The sequence below is a fragment of the Lathyrus oleraceus genome, chromosome 2 (genome assembly GCF_024323335.1).
Source record: "Lathyrus oleraceus cultivar Zhongwan6 chromosome 2, CAAS_Psat_ZW6_1.0, whole genome shotgun sequence".
Classification (NCBI taxonomy): Eukaryota; Viridiplantae; Streptophyta; class Magnoliopsida; order Fabales; family Fabaceae; genus Lathyrus; species Lathyrus oleraceus.
The window spans coordinates 435,516,205-435,529,890 of record NC_066580.1 but is presented as its reverse complement, the minus strand read 5'-3'; positions in this window follow the sequence as shown (position 1 = coordinate 435,529,890).

Here is a 13,686-nt window from a genome sequence, read left to right as displayed (position 1 = left end):
TCGAGGACGAAAACTCTTTTAGTAGGGGAGAGTTGTCACACCCCGAATTAAATAAGAGGATTATTTAAATTAAGTTAATAATATATTTAATAATTTAATTAAATAAATTGAATTATTGGATTATTATTATTATTATTATTTGGAATAATAATTATTTGGAAAATATATATAAGTTGGAATAAGGAAAAAGGGTTTTTGGTTGGTAAAGAGTTTTCACGTGAAACAGAGAAGCGGCTGAAAGGTGAAAAGTGGAGAAAGGGCAAAGAGGAAGAGCTAGAGAGCGAAGGTTGAAGAACGGAAAAGCTTGAAGCTTAGAGATTGCCGGATTATCTCAGGTAAGGGGGGTTTATCATCGTTTAATGGGTATTATAGATTAGCATGTAATGGGTAGTGATAAACCGTTGAATTGACCCTAATTGGGATTTGGAATGTTGAAAATTGTGATGAATAAGTTGTAGGAAAACTGAAATTGAATCGATAATTGTATGTGTCGTGATTTTCCGATAATGTAGCTTTTTACGGAAGTTGAATCGGAGGTCCGGAAGTCCTCCAACGGCGGAAAATGCGGAAACTCTGCATTCTGCCTTGTGTTAGCGCAGGAACTGCTGTTTTGCCTGCGTTAACCGGTTAACCCAGGGCGTTAACCGGTTAACACTGTTATATTTTGTGAAAATGTGCTGTTTTGCCTGCGTTAACCGGTTAACCCAGGGCGTTAACCGGTTAACACTGTTGCGTTTTGCCAGAAAATGTATTTTCCTGCGTTAACCGGTTAACCCAGGGCGTTAACCGGTTAACACTGTTGGAAATTGAAAAAATGATATTTTAATGTTGTAAACATAATTGGTGATTGGCCTATTTTCGTTGATTTCGATGAGTAATTTTGTTGAGTTGACGTTATGAGGTGTTGATACAAATATGTTGATAAGTTGTGTTAAAGTTGTTGAAAATACTGAGTTGTAGGCTTGATGAGCCAAAGTTGATTTTAAGTTGATTATGCTGAAAACCTTGTTGTGTTGCTGTTATTATTATGTTGCCGGAATTTTAAAGTAGTGTATGCCATGTACATTCATATGCATTAAGTCGGAGCGTTGCTCACACCACGTTGGCCTGGATTGGCAAATTTTAAGTTGAAAGTTGAAGGCTTATGCCTTGATGCCCACTAAAATGGCAATGATTTTAAGTTGGGAGTTTTACTCCGAATGGTACCACATGCATGACGAGTCGAGTCTCATTAGAGTCGCATTTTGTTGGTTTGTTGTATGGTTGTTTAATTTAGTTGAAAAGTGATATTTGTGTTGGAATTGAGTATGATATTGGAGTTGATGTGCCGTTACTGAATGCATGATATGATTTGGGTGATTAACGTGTGAATTTACTTAACATGACATGTTATTGTATAATGCTTTTTATATCGATTGAGGAACTCACCCCTTACAACTATTTTTCAGGTAACGAGCAATGAGTTGAGTAGAAGCTAATGCTTGGAGTCTAGGGTAGTCGCTTTAGTGGGTCATGCTCTGATAGATGTAACATCGGGACGGGATGTTTTAATTGTTTTATTGTTGGTTGTTGAACCTTTTAACTGTAAAACGTTGTATGTTTTGAATGGTTGGTTGATTTCTATCCGCTGCGAATTATGCAAAAATGTTATTTTGAATTAAATAATGAGCATGACTGAAGTTTATGGTGAAATGTGTGAAGTGTTGTGTGACACCCTTGGTGCATATTTACTCTGATATATATTTGTTATTGTTATTTTAAATTAGATATTTGGGGTATTTTAGAAGGGTGTTACAGAACTCCTTGAGACCCTTGAGACTTGTATAATTGGAGAATGAAATCCAACTCTCAACTTTGCTTTGTATGGGCTCCTTCTGTTAAGGAGTGATCAATCAAACCCTGACTTCCAAGTCACTAATGCAGCATGCAATGAGTATGACCTAGTATGATGCTAATGCAATGTGAAACACAATCCCATGCTTCCAAGAAGAATGAAGGGTAAATTTTTGGGTATTACAACTGCCCCTATTCAATCAACTAGAGACCCGGAAGGAAGATAGCAATGACTTTCGCACTTTCGAGGTATCAAGGGATTGAATACAATAAAAACCCGGAATTTACACTGAAGTAAAGTGAAGTAACAATGCCTGTCAGAATCGGCAAAAAGGTGGTCTTGAACAAAAAATCGTCTGGTACGGTGAGAATCGGTCTGAGTACCGAAAAAGAATGTAAGTCTTAATACCAAAATAAATGGTCACAGAGAAATAACCCATGACCTGAATGCCGCTCATCAGTCTGAATACCGGAAATGAGTTTGATTTGAGCATCGAAAGATATGAGATTATTAACATCGCTCTGAACACCGGTAAATTGGCCTGAATGCCACTTCGGTCTGAATACCGGGAGACTGGCCTGAATGCCACTTCGGTGTGAATACCGGAAAATTGGCCTGAATGCCCCAAGTTGCATCGACCTGAGCGTCGGAAACTTCTTCGATCTGGATATCGAAAATTGGCCTGAATGCCACAAGTTGCATCGACCTGAATGTCGGAAACTTCTTCGATCTGGATATCGGAAAATTGGCCTGAATGCCACTTCGGTCTAAATATCGGAAAATTGGCCTGAATGCCACTTCGGTCTAAATACCGGAAAATTGGCCTGAATACCACTTCGGTCTGAATACCGGAAAATTGGTCTGAATACCACTTCGGTCTGAATACCGGAAAATTGGTCTGAATACCACTTCGGTATGAATATCGGAAAATTGGTATGAATACCACTTCGGTCTGAATACCGGAAAAACTTTCATGCCTGTCAGCATCGGCAGAAATAGGGAAAATGATAGTTAAGGCGGCACGCGGGCCAACGACCTATGCTGGGGAGAATAAGTCATGAAAAAATATTCAGTCTGAGTACTGGAAACAAATCTCTGGCTTATCACTTAAGATACCGAGAATGTTTCATGCTTCACATGCGTATGTTTGAATTTTTCAATGGCGTAATGCTCCATGAAAATGGAAATGCTACGCAATTTGGGAGGGTGCAATGCAATATGATTCTACATGCAGGGATGCGAAATGCGGGGAAGAATGCCAAGCCGAGGCAAGGAATTCTGCTGGGGAAATGATTACAATCCTCTGGATCCTGGCATTGCTGTTGGAGATGTACAACACAATGAACTCTGTGGGGAGATGATCCGCCACGCGGTGCTCTGGCAATAACAAAATAACAAGACTTTGACTGGGGAGAGAATGGCACTGAAAGCCTGCTGCTGAGGAAAGCGACGGTGGTTCTGGCAAACAAAATCTACGAGAGAGACGACTCAGCAAGGGAAGCAAACACCGATACGGTACCGAGATTCTGCTCCAAGGAAAGAGACCGTGGATCTAGCGTCGAGATCATCAATTTGGCATCGAACTCTGAGGAGCAGCCGCTTCTGCTGGGAAGATGCAGTCTGGCACTGTCAACTCCGCTGGAGATATACAGTCTGACACTGTCGACTCTACCGGTGAATATACAGTCTGGCACTGTCAACTCTACTGGGGAGTGTATAGTCTGAAACACATGCTTGGGGAAGTATAGTAGTGAGAACCTACTGGGGATTGAAGAATCCAATGCTTGGACCAGCTCTACAGGGATAAGATACCAACTACCAACTGTTGAAGAAAACAAACGCGATCATCTGCTGGGAACCCCAAGGAAATGCCCCGAGTGTACCTGTTCTGAATAGACAATCCAAAGCACTTTAAAATTTACAGGAATTTTAAATGTTTATTAAGCATGTACCTGTAAAGCTCTTATGTTTCATGATGTAATGTTTATTAAAAATTCGGACGTCATTTTTGCAAACAAAACGGTAAAATGAAAATGAAAACAGAGATATACTGAATGACATGATTTTATTGATTGAATGGCCTCTGAATAGGCATTTACATCAGGAAGCAATCCCTGGAAAGAGGTAATTGCACAAAAGATAAAAACAGAAATTAATCTAATGGCAATGTGAAATGGATTTCTATCGGGTTCCAATTCTGCTATGACTCGCTCGTCTTCAAGATCCTCCAAATGATCAGCTTTCTGAAAAAGGTGATTGGACTATTTCCTATCCTTCGACAGTTTCCAGTTATCAACATGAGATGGGATTCAATTCCACTTAGAACGCAGTCATTCGCTTAATCCCTAACTTTTGCCTGGATTGCCCTTTCGGGTTTTCAATCCACCGGGATACCCATTTTTTGCCTAAGTTGCCTTTTCAGGTTTTCAACTTACCGGGTGTACAATCTTTTCATTTTTAATCCCTAATTTTTTCCCGAACCTTTTTCATTTTCTTGGTTCGTCGGGATGCCCATTTTCTGCCTGGACTATTCTTTTTATTGTCCAGTGGGTCTATTTTATGTGAAGTATTTTTTAACTGCGTCTGAGTTCACAGGGGAAGTGAAATCTTCACCATCCATAGTTGCAAGCATTAAGGCCCCACCGTCAAAAATCTTGGTGACAATGTATGGTCCCTCATAGTTAGGAGTCCACTTGCCCCTGTGATCTGTCTGAGGAGGAAGGATCCTTTTCAACACTAAATCTCCGAATTGGAAGCATCGAGGACGCACTTTCCGATCAAAGGCTTTCTTCATCCGACTTTGATACAACTGCCCATGAAAAATGGCTGCCATCCTCTTCTCTTCGATAAGACTCAATTCGTTGAACCTTGTTCGAATCCATTCAGCTTCGTCTAGCTTGACGTCCAACAGGACTCTTAGAGAAGGAATCTCCACTTCAACAGGTAGGACTGTTTCCATACCATATACAAGGGAGTAAGAGGTTGCCCCGGTCGATGTACGTACTGAAGTTCGCTACCCATGAAAGGCGAAGGGTAGCATCTCATGCCAATCTCTGTACGTAACGACCATCTTCTGCACAATCTTCTTTATGTTCTTATTTGCTGCCTCAACGACACCGTTCATCTTAGGACGATAAGGGGAAGAATTGTGATGTTGAATGTTGAAGTTCTGGCACAACTCCTTCATCATTTTGTTATTGAGATTAGAACCATTATCAGTAATGATTCTTTCAGGAATCCCATAACGACAAATGATTTCTCTCTTAATGAATCGGGCAACCACATGTCTGGTGACATTCGCAAACGACGCTGATTCGACCCACTTGGTGAAATAGTCGATGGCAACAAGGATGAAGCGATGCCCATTGGAAGCAGTCGGCTCAATCTTTCCAATCATATCAATGCCCCATATAGCAAACGGCCACGGTGAAGACATCACATTCAGAGGATTTGGCGGCACATGCACCTTATCAGCATAAATCTGGCATTTATGACACTTCCAAGCATATTTGAAACAATCAGATTCCATGGTCATCCAGTAATAACCCGCTCTCAACAATTTCTTAGCCATTGCATGTCCGCCGGCATGTGTACCGAAGGAGTCTTCATGAACTTCCTGCATTAACATGTCTGCTTCGTGTCTATCCACGCATCTGAGCAAGATCATGTCGAAGTTCCTCTTATACAACACATCGTCTTTGTTTAAGAAGAAACCGCCTGCCAATCTTCTCAAGGTCTTTCTATCGTTGTTGGACGCCCCTGCAGGGTACTCGTGATTCTTCAGAAAGCACTTGATGTCGTGATACCAGGGCTTGTCATCGACTACCAGTTCAGCAGCAAACACATACGCGGCCCTATCAAGGCGCATAACATCGATCCTGTGAGCATGGTTCCACCGAATCACCTTGATCATGGAGGATAGAGTAGAAAGAGCATCTGCCATCTGGTTCTCATCACGAGGTGTATGATACAGTTTTACTGTTGTGAAGAAAGTCAACAGTCTTCTCGTGTAATCTCTGTAGGGGACCAGAGTAGGCTGTAGAGTATTGCAATCACCGTTCACTTGATTGATCACCAGAGCTGAATCTCCGAAGATGTCCAAAGTCTTGATTCTCAAATCAATGGCTTGCTCAATACCCAAGTTACATGCTTCGTACTCAGCTTCATTATTGGTGCACTCGAAAGTCAGACGAGCGGTGAAAGGCATGTGGGCACCTTTCGGAGTGGTAATGACAACACCAATTCCACTTCCCTTGGCATTGACAGCCCCATCGAACGTTAAAGACCATTTTTCATCTGGATCAGGTCCCTCCTCAACAACTGGCTCTTCGTAGTCTTTCATCTTGAGGAACATGATGTCTTCATCTGGAAAATCAAACTTCATTGGCTCATAGTCTTCAATCGGTTGTTGAGCATGATAGTCTGACAGAATACTCCCCTTGATGGCTTTCTGGGATGTGTACTGGATGTCGTACTCTGTCAGTACCATTTTCCAACGAGCAACCCTTCCGGTGAGAGCTGGCTTGTCGAATATATACTTGACTGGATCCATCTTGGAGATCAGTAAGGTTGTGTGAGTCAGCATGTATTGTCTCAATCGCTTAGCAGCCCATGCAAGTGCACAATATGTCTTTTCAAGCATTAAGTATCTCGACTCGCAGTCTGTGAATTTGTTACACAGGTAGTAGATGACATGCTCTTTCCTACCTGTCTCGTCGTGTTGACCGAGAATACAACCCATGGAATTGTCGAGTACTGTCAAGTACATAATCAGCGGTCTCCCTAGGACTGAAGGCATAAGGATAGGAGGATTCTGCAAATACTCCTTTATCTTCTCGAAAGCCCTTTGACAATCATCATTCCACCTGATAGCCTGATCTTTTCTTAGCAGCTTGAAAATTGGCTCACACGTGGCTGTTAGGTGAGAGATGAATGAAATTCTGGTGTAGTCAGAATTCAGATGTTACACTCCTCGTCATGACATCTGATCTAACATTGTACCTAATACAGCAAAATAGTTATTAACCACTGTACTAATATGCACAGGTTCACAGATGTCACGACATCTCATTCTATGTCACCCTAGAATGTATGAACCCCTGGTTCTGTGCATCAGGAAGAAGGACTCAACAGAAATCAAACCTAGCACTCACTTCTGTTGTTTTCTTCCATAGTTATCAGCATGATGTCTTACTGTTGTTTGTGGACATCATCTGTTACATTGTTCCAGTGTGTGTATCTTTTACTTGTATTTCCTGAATTAAAGGTTGAACATGTTAATCTAATTTCCACTTATTAGATTGCTAACAATTTGGCTATTTGTTAGGTTCATTAATTGTAGGTTAGTAGTTGGTTTCCTGGTTTTTCTCTAAGCTATTGAAACCCTGAGAAATATACTGAACCAGAAAAACCAATCATCCTACACTTTAGCACCTGCTGTTGGGAATGAATGTCACACCATTCAGTTCGACATCCAGAACATATGCTAATTCTGATATGTTCCTGGAAACGTGCTGTGCTAAGTTTGCAATACTGTAAAAGACCAACTAGTCTCTACTTCAGTATCAGCCTTCAGTATCAACTGTCAAAACATCCAGTTTGACAGTTTCACTATGATCCTTCAGCCAGGTCTGTTATCCTTGAAAAGAACAGACTTAAATAAGTATTGAACTAAAGTTAACCTACTTATCATTCAGTATGCACTGTCCCTGATGAATGTTACAACTTTCTGATTGACATTCAAACAGAAGTCTATATGCCAGGTCAGTTATCATCTTGATAAGCTAACTGGAATACCTGCAGAGTTCTGACAGTAATAAACACATGCAGAAGGAGAACAAACACAGGAAATTGTTAACCCAGTTCAGTCCAACATGACCTACATCTGGGGGCTACCAAGCCAGGAAGAAGATCCACTATTAGTAGTATCAATTCAGAGTTAAACTCACCCGTTTACAATTCATCACTTAATCCCTACCCAATGCAATCTATACCTAGGAACTCCTAGATAGAAACCTCCAGTTTCCATTCCTATCACTACAAATACAATGTAATGTTAACACACCTTGAACTTGCTTCACAGCTTCATTCAAGAACAAAATCACTCTTGCCTACAGGCTTTGAGTTACAAAAACTCTCAGGATTTACCACTGAGATACACATGGTAACCTTCCCACAGATTGGGAGGTTTACCTTACACACACCCCTAAAAATTCATTCTAAGAGGCTTACAAAAACTAGGTTACAATCAGCTATTTATAACCTAATCACCCAACTGGATTTGGGCCTTCAGAAATCGCAGCAGACTTGTTCTTTGCTGTTACAACTTCAGCAGAAAAATTCTGCTACAAACAAGGTCTTCAATCCTAGAATCTCTCCATATATATCTCCATATTTTGAGCCTATATATCTTCTGATTGAGTCTTCAAGACCTCCACATGGGAGTTAGGATATTCACCAGATATCCTTGCTGATCCCAGAATATATACTGAATTAATTAATTCAGTTTTCTACACATGTGCGATGTCACAGACCTGATGTCGTGACATCGTACATGACATGTTGGTCCAGATGTTGAATTTCTTCAACCCAACATATTAAAACAACAGAGATGATTACATTATTTGTTTTCTAAAATTAATGCCAATCCTAAGGAATTAACAATCTCCCCCTTTGGCAAATTTTAGCTAAAATAAATAACCACTGCACTGGACAAACATCCCAATTTGGGAATGCTCTTCATCTCCGTCATTGTTTCCACCACCACAGACACCAAAGTTGGTGTACATGGGGAAGAAGAGGGACAAGACTCAGTTGTACCAGAACCCTTCCCCTCAACCGGAGAGCTTCCAGAAGAATATGTAATGCTGAGTACATAGACAATGTAACTCAGATCACAAGGCACAACTGTCTTCTTAACTCAGATCACAAGACACAAGTGGTAACCCAGTTGGTGGATTTTGTGCCCTGATGCCAACTTCTGTTTGCTGCCACATCCACAGTTGGCTTGCTTCTGGTACATTCTCAACCCCAGGACTATATTTCTCTCCCCCTTTTTAGCTAAACATTTGTAAAGGCACCCTTCACAAAACCAGATCCAGGCGCAGCTTGCCCAAACCTTAACATACCCCATGATACTGAGAATAGAGTGTTTTTCTTGTGAGAGGAAGAGGGCTATTGCATCCTTTAAATAGTCCAGCCCGTGCCTAGGAATTTCCGGTAGAAATAAATGCTTGGTCAAGATGCATTTATTTTTGCTGAGAAACAGTCAGAGAATCACCAACAAAATCTCAGATTATCTTTGAATACCTTTTATAGCTCTTGACTGTTTCTTTTCCAAAACAGCCGTTCCAGTGCATGGAGACTATTCCATATATGCAGTCAGACACGTTGCACGCGATGTCTTAACATTTCACGTGGCTTTTTCCTGCATTCTGCTAGTATTCAACATTTTCCAAGGTTCCTGTCATATCTCCAGTAGAGACTTGACATTTGGCACTGATACAGTCAAATTCCCACACTTCAGCAGATGGTTACTCCCCCTGTACCACACAGCTGTAGCCATCTGGCTTATTCTGATTTACTAGAATTTGACACCTCACCTTCATAATTCCTACTGACTTTAAGTTTTAGAAGGAATTAGCAGCATTGTCCAGGTCAATGTCATGACATTCGGTCAGACATTCTTCAGCTCACTCAGCCTTGACACAGCATCCTGATAACTGACAAGGTGCCATACCTGGTTATCTGAGTACACATAGACCACAAGCTTGATGATTACTTGCAGCTTCAAGAACAGAACTCCCCCTGTCATGGACGCCCTACTCTCCTCTTGACACTTGGAGATCACACATGGGCATATCCAACATCCCAAAGTTGGACCTTCACATACTTCCTGATTCATAGAGAATCCAGACCACTTGATGAATGGAAAACACAAGACGCATCTTCATGTCTTCAAGAGCACACCCTCTGTTCAACCCTCTTAGCTGAACACATTCACATTCTGTGTCAATCTCTCTTCTAACCAGAACATAAGACCACTTCACTGGATGTTCTAATATCAGCTAGGACATCCTTCACACCAGGACAAGGCACACCATCTGATAGTCTTCAGATACCACTGAGTCTTCGGTTTGATCAAGAAGAACCCAGACATTCATTGGGACACATGCATTTTCATCCCATTACACGAGATAAGCTTCCATAGATAGCTCCGAACTCCTACCACAAGCTCCAAGGGATGAATAGAAGGCACCTCCTTTAGTATTCAACTTACTACTTTTCTACTCAAGAGTAAATTGTCTCAGACTTTCCTCAAGAATAATTAGCTGCCATATGTTGATTATCTTGATTCTTCGAACTCACATCTGAGGTAAACTAATTGCCACTGGTTGATTACCTCCTTCATGAATCCTCATATGAACAGGTCAACTGCTGCTTTTTGACCTCCCCAAGTTTATCAGACTTCTCCCAAAGATATTCTGACCTTTCAAGTGAGACTAGAACTTCAAGCTTTTTGAAGTATCCAATCTACAACCCTGTAGACCTTTCTATCTCAAGTTGATGTGCCACTTCACCACTTAAGAGTCTGATGTTGAACCAAATGTCACAACATTGTGTTTTGACATCTAGCTGTTGAATTCAGCTCCTTCTTCTGCCACTTGAAGGAACTTCCTCCCTTCACAGAACAAGAGTTCAATGTTCTCATAGACTTGATTGTGGAACCAAGTTTGAGTAAACAACCTCCATCCTGCAGGTTTGCAGTTAAGTCATCCAAGCTCACACCTTGATGAATCCCTGCTTCTTCTCCAAAGACATCAGACACTCTGATGTATGAGTCTTCAGAAGGACAAGTTAGAAACTAACCCTTCAGCTCTACCAAGGATTCCACATCCTAAGGCAAGGCTGTTTCCATGATGTCAAGACTGCTGCCACTTGTTCTTGACTCCACAGAGTGCATAAGCTAATGCACTTCCTTACCTAGATCAGAAATAAACTGATCCAAGTAACCACCATCAAGACTATGATGTCTTCTTCTTCTTGTACATACCAAGGCTGAACATGTTTCTTGCCAGGAAACCTTTTCAGAGATCATATGCTTTTGCTGCCACCAAAGAGATAGATCATAAGCCAATGTACTATCCTTCCTGTGATTCTGCACATGGTCTTGAAGAAGTGATGTTCCAACATCTTTAAGAACATCCGTTATCTTGAGCTCCAAGGATAATCAATTACACACTTGTACTTGGCGCAAGTAGACATTGATCTTAAATCCTTTCCCAATTTTCCTTTCAGATACTTCCACCATAAGAATACTTTGAAAGTACTCTTCTTGTGTCAACATCTTCTGCTTGCAAGCACCTAGACAATTTTGAAAGTCTTCCCAGATTAAATTCACCCTTAGGAATGAGAGAGATGAATTCTTCCTTACAAATGTGTCACACAACCACCAGAACCCATGTGACACAGGTCAACAGCCAACCAGACCCTAGGCTGACCAGACTTGAGGAGGTTAACCAAGACTCCCCCTCAAATTAACAATCATGGACACTCCACACCAATATCCATGCATTGTACACATATGTCTCAACATGACATACACTATCCCTACCAGTGGCAACTAACTCCTCCAATCAGACTCCAGCTGACCATAAGTACTAGTGAGACACACACTACCAGTCAATAGTAGTTATGCATTGCCAGGGCATACTACTTCAACCAACCTCTGAATCTTCATATTCTTACTCCTTGGCAGAACTGCCACTTCTGCACGTGGTGTTTGAATAACATGATTCATGGTTCCAATCCTCTTAAATGATACAGCAATCAGGTTACCCCATTATTGACTGCTAACATCCAGGGGACTTGTCTTCCAACACAACATAGTACTTCAGGGAACACCTATCCAACCCTGCTCAATTTACAGGAATTATGCCAAACAGCAGGAAATTGCACACTGCCACATCTCAATCAGCTCAACTTCTAGAGATCAGACTTCTAAAGGTGACCTGCTTGAGCACACATACAGTTGACCCTTCCCTTGTCAACTTCGCACACACAGATGTCTCCTCTTCCAGGTCAGGAGTAGGTTCCAAACAGAAGTATCCCTTTGTTTGATACCTAAAAACATCTGCTCTTCAACCAGTAGCTGCATACTCGTTGAACACCATGTTCTAACATCACATAGAACATTGGTTCCACCTCCTTGGAACACCCCTCCTTGAAAGTCTTTAAGGTCTTCACATACACTACCCAAGAGTGTAAAAGAATCAGTGGTCAGGTGATTCTTACCATCCTGACGTGAGAACATCATGATGAGTGGACTTGAGGGGACTCAAGTAGCTTTGACATCTTCAGAGGTTATGATGAAATCTTGAATACAGCAGCCTTTCATCCACATGAGGGGAAACAACATCAGAGTTTGAGTTTTGCCATGTATTATGCAGCGGAAATCATAATACAACTCAACCCATGAACACACACTTCACCAGATTGGTCTCCAAGACCATACCAAGTTTGAATGTGATTCAGTACTGGCACAACTGTCCCACACAAAAGGCCAATTGCCCACCTCCAGAGACAGGTACACTCCATTCCTGTCATGAACAGTCCATCCACCTACTTCAAGGGACTATTCAGGGAAGTTACAGAACCTCCACAGGTTCCAACATAACTTCTTGCAAGATACCAGAAAGTATCACCCATGGATCTCATCCAGAAGCAGAACAGGATGCCTGCTCTGATACCAATTGAAATTCTGGTGTAGTCAGAATTCAGATGTTACACTCCTCGTCATGACATCTGATCTAACATTGTACCTAATACAGCAAGATAGTTATTAACCACTGTACTAATATGCACAGGTTCACAGATGTCACGACATCTCATTCTATGTCACCCTAGAATGTATGAACCCCTGGTTCTGTGCATCAGGAAGAAGGACTCAACAGAAATCAAACCTAGCACTCACTTCTGTTGTTTTCTTCCATAGTTATCAGCATGATGTCTTACTGTTGTTTGTGGACATCATCTGTTACATTGTTCCAGTGTGTGTATCTTTTACTTGTATTTCCTGAATTAAAGGTTGAACATGTTAATCTAATTTCCACTTATTAGATTGCTAACAATTTGGCTATTTGTTAGGTTCATTAATTGTAGGTTAGTAGTTGGTTTCCTGGTTTTTCTCTAAGCTATTGAAACCCTGAGAAAAATACTGAACCAGAAAAACCAATCATCCTACACTTTAGCACCTGCTGTTGGGAATGAATGTCACACCATTCAGTTCGACATCCAGAATATATGCTGATTCTGATATGTTCCTGGAAACGTGCTGTGCTAAGTTTGCAATACTGTAAAAGACCAACTAGTCTCTACTTCAGTATCAGCCTTCAGTATCAACTGTCAAAACATCCAGTTTGACAGTTTCACTATGATCCTTCAGCCAGGTCTGTTATCCTTGAAAAGAACAGACTTAAATAAGTACTGAACTAAAGTTAACCTACTTATCATTCAGTATGCACTGTCCTTGATGAATGTTACAACTTTCTGATTGACATTCAAACAGAAGTCTATATGCCAGGTCAGTTATCATCTTGATAAGCTAACTGGAATACCTGCAGAGTTCTGACAGTAATAAACACATGCAGAAGGAGAACAAACACAGGAAATTGTTAACCCAGTTCAGTCCAACATGACCTACATCTGGGGGCTACCAAGCCAGGAAGAAGATCCACTATTAGTAGTATCAATTCAGAGTTAAACTCACCCGTTTACAACTCATCACTTAATCCCTACCCAATGCAATCTATACCTAGGAACTCCTAGATAGAAACCTCCAGTTTCCATTCCTA